We start from the raw sequence: 4,959 nt of genomic DNA, 5'->3' as shown, positions 1-4,959 counted from the left end.
GAGGGGTAGTACAAAATACAAACAAAATAATAGGCAGGGGGTGGGGGTTACGTTTGATCTGATATTTTGTAAAATCAGGACCCCAACATTTAAAAATTCGACCTTGTTCTTCTTCCAACCCTTGTAAACAGTGACGTCGTTTCACTGCTAGAGGCATGACATTTCCGTAGACAAATTGTAAAATGTCTTTCCAAATCTCTACCTTGTCGTCTTTCAAAGCTTGGCACCCACCATTGTTCTAAAACATCATAAGATAAAAAGAAAAGATTGCAATGGTCCTTGTGCATGGATTTATCGACACATAAAGCATTCCACTCTTAGTTTTGGCGGCCACATAAATCATTTATTTCAATGAAGGATTTGAATGATAAATAATTCTTATTGTCAGGATGTAGGTTTTATCACCTGAAGAGTCGAGATAGAATATGGATGTATGGCTGGACTCGTAGAAACACCAAAGTAGGAAACGTCTTGAAACTCTGTGGAAAGATAATCCCATAAAGACAATACTGCGGTACTCTGGAAAAAAAAACACATATTTAAAATTTTGTCAGAAAACTCGTCCTTCAAATATCGATCGATTTAATTGAATCGATCGATATTTGAAGGACGAGTTTTCTGGCCAAATTTTTAAATATGTGTTTTTCCAGAGGACAGCATAATAGATAGAAGTTACAAGATGTACATTGAGTATTATTTTCTTTATTGACCGCTGTCTTTTGGTGTAAAATACACCGTGTAGTATACGTCAGAATGTAACCATTATAAGGGAGTGACTCAAAGCTACTACAAGCTGTAGCCTGTAACAAGTACATAACAAACAAAACATGAATACAACAGCTTCATAAAACAATAAAAAAGAACAAAATATCCAAGATACCATTCCACGATCTAATTACAGAAAGATGTGCCTATTTGTTTATCTCCCGTTTATCAGAGTTTTTAACTAATGTATTAATGTTTTAATTGTTTTGTTTTGTTTTTGTTCACTGAGGAAGGGTTTTGAGTTCAAAACATTCCATGTTTGGTATCTTGTTCTTTTTTAAAGCTGTTATATTCATTTCTGTTAATTATCATTGTAAGATGGGAACGAATCGATTTATCACATGGACACCACTTTAGTGGCACAACTATCTTGACTTTAGGAATGTATGGTTTTCAGTTTTAGACACAAAATGACGCTCGTTGACCATCTCATTGTATAAATCTATGATAAAGACTGACCTCAGCATGTCCAGTGATCCATGACGAAGGGAGAGAATCAATGGCTGAGGAAAGTTGACTCCAGAAATGTAGATCTGCAGATAGAATCTGGAATACAAAAACTACAACAACAGACAAACAGACATAAATCATAACAGTTATGGCACATGCAGGAACGGACAAGGCTGCATGCTGCGATCTCAGATCCCGACCCAAAGGCCGAGAAAATCCAGGAACAAAAAGAGAACAAAACAATGACGTGATTTGCAGGAGGAAAAAAATACTTGGAGAACATTGACTTATCAATAATAACACAAGTAATGAACAAAAATTAATATAACGGCTTAAAAATAAAGAACAAAAATACGAAACACGGAACGTTTCGTGCTCAAAACCCTTCTTCAGCACAATAGAAACGTAACAACATGACTTAATGATCAGATATATGGCACATCGATATTTCTATACATTTTATACCGTTTTGGGACGACTGGCCACAATGCCATGACACGATCCACACTGTGGGCCCGAATCTCTCTGGCCACAATCCCATGACATGATCCCACTGTGGGACCCAATCTCCTAATAGCAGGATATTATTTTAGTGCCAGTTGTCATTTTGGCACAAGGAAAATGGATAGCATTGTTAATTATATATTTATTTTATTATTATTATTATTTTATTATTATTATTATTATTATTATTATTATTATTATTATTATATTATATTATTATTATTATTATTATTATTATTATTATTATTATTATTATTATTATTATTATTATATTATTATTATTTATTATTATTATTATTATTATATTTATTATATCATTATCATTATTATATTATTATTATTATTATTATTATTATTATTATTATTATTATTATTATTATTATTATTATTATTATTATTATTATTATTATTATCATCATTATTATTTTTATTATTATTATTATTATTATTATTATTATTATTATTATTATTATTATTATTATTATTATTATTATTATTATAATCATTATCATTATTATTATTATTATTATTATTATTATTATTATTATTATATTATTATTATTATTATTATTATTATTATTATTATTATTATTATTATTATTATTATTATTATTATCATTATTATTATTATCATGAACATGTATGGTAAAACAATGAGACGATTCCGACCCCAATCAAGACAGGCAATACAATCTGTAATAAAAACGTCAATTTCATTCTGGTAAGTGATCATGGCTAATACAGTATACTCTCGTTATAACAACATGCATGGAGTCATATCTAGCAAAAGACGGGGTTAGTACCAAGTGCATACGTTTACAGGTCTTATAACTGATCGCATTACGATATATTATCATATAGACTTGATTTAACGTTGTTGTCATGACAATATTTTGTGTTTATTTGATATTATTTGCATTATAACAATGATACTATAACAATTCGGGTTATCAGACCTGCAAATAAGTACACGTTTGTATGAGAGTATTTCCATTACAACAATGAAACCAAAACAATTTTGGTTAACAGACCTGTAAAGAAAAGTATACGTTGCTAAAGATATATATCATTTTATCGTCGTGAAATCAATCATATTTAATCAAGACCACAATTGCCTTAAGTTATCAGACCTCTATAATATATGCGTAGGCCGTATGGTTGATGTCCGTATAACGAGATTCCACTTTAAAGATCCGTGCTATTAGACAACGATAAAATGTAGAAGGCAGGGACAATAACTGCCTGGTGCCCTGTCCGATACTGACGCCTGTCACAATATCATGAAAAGTAGAGAAAGGCTGTTTTGACTCGGTCTTTGGATTTTATTGGGATTGGTAGGCGTGAAGAGGAGGAGGAGGAGGAGGAGGAGGAGGAGGAGGAGGAGGAGGAGGAGGGACGAGAAGAAGAAGAAGAAGAAGAAGAAGAAGAAGAAGAAGAAGAAGAAGAAGAAGAAGAAGAAGAAGAAGAAGAAGAAGAGAGAAGGAAAAGGAATAGAGGAAGAAGAAGAAGAAGAAGAAGAAGAAGAAGAAGAAGAAGAAGAAGAAGAAGAAGAAGAAGAAGAAGAAGAAGAAGAAGAAAAGAAATAGTGGAAGAAGAAGAAGAAGAAGAAGAAGAAGAAGAAGAAGAAGAAGAAGAAGAAGAAGAAGAAGAAGAAGAAGAAGAAGAAGAAGAAGAAAAAGAAGAAGAAGAAGAAGAAGAAGAAGAAGAAGAAGAAGAAGAAGAAGAAGAAGAAGAAGAAAAATCGGGATCTTTTATATAGACGTCCAGAGCATTTTTTTCTATATGCAAGATGCAATTGGGAATTGGTCCCATGTTACTGGAAGTACCTACATCTGAGGTATGGATAACAAAAGGTGTTACAGGATTAAACGATGTAAACTAGGATTTCCTAATAATACGATAATATTTTATATTGTTTATTTCTACATACTTTTACCCCCCCCCCCCCCACACACACACACACACACAAACACACACACAAACACACACACATACAATAAAAAAATAACATGTGCATTTTAACCATTTAATTTTTTTCCGAAGTAGTTTTCAACTTTGAAATGACATATAGTAAAATTGAAGCCTTTTTTGTCTCAAACCATTTGTCTACAGATTGTCAACTTCCAATGGACGTAACTCTGGAAATTTTATCTTTTTTTTTTCATGAAATAAAAGACAAAATGTATTTAGAGAAATGTCAGCTTTTTTTTTTTACACCATGTGAAAAATTGATTTCCCAAAAAATGTAATATGTGGACCATTTCACCGGGGTGCCTTACAAATGTGCTCAACGCGATTTACAACAGATCTCATTCTATCAATTAGTTGTTATTGCCTATAGATACACATTCACACCTGAGTCTAGTGGAGTAATAAACTTAAACTTAAAACTTAAACTTCAGATTTTATATAGCGCAATATCCACCAAATGTGTTCAAAGCGCTTTACAAGAGATCTCTGACCAGCAGCAACACCTAACATGTAGAACCGGACATGACGCCTGTTAGGCGATATTACAATTTTTCCCCGAAAAGAGACAATGCCGTTAACGACAGGTACTCATTTTACATCTGAGTACGGTTAAAGAATTTGAGGAAAGAGCCTTTTCCAAGGACTCAACTATGCGTCCAGCGAGGCACGAGCCCAGGAATTATCGATCCTTAAGCTAGTGTCATACCACAAGACCACATAGCCGCACAAATAATAAAATGTGCAACGTATTGATAGTTCGAAGATGACGTCACTTAGGTCTTTGTTATTGTTTTTTTTTTTTTGCCATCCGCGTTTATGAGTAATGCTCACTGAATTGTATTAACCCGACTATAAACGTTCATGGATACACACAGTTTTGTGTGTTGGTCCGTTATACTTCCGGATGGCAATGTTATGAGCTTCTTAGCCAAGCGCATACTATCTATAGATATTATGAATTGGACGTCACTCAGGTCTTTGTTATTGTTTTTTGCCATCCACGTTTATGAGTTATTCTCACTAAACTGTATTAAATCCCTACCTTACCGCCAACATTTTTCTTATTCTGATATCTTTTGTACATCATAATGTTTGAACAAAAATGTTTGCTATGGTTAAAGTATATTAACACTGTGTTGAAGAGCTCGTTTAGCAGAAAGAAATATGTATAGCAAGAACTAACAGTTTTTGTGTTTGAGTGAAATAAATCAATTTAGTATAGGTTGGATGTGAAGTTTTGGGAAAAATCCGGAAAATGGCCGGTAAGGA

The sequence above is a fragment of the Berghia stephanieae genome, chromosome 6 (genome assembly GCF_034508935.2).
Source record: "Berghia stephanieae isolate SIO BIC M18660-M18661 chromosome 6, UCSD_Bste_1.3, whole genome shotgun sequence".
Lineage (NCBI taxonomy): Eukaryota > Metazoa > Mollusca > Gastropoda > Nudibranchia > Aeolidiidae > Berghia > Berghia stephanieae.
This window is presented reverse-complemented; position numbering follows the sequence as displayed.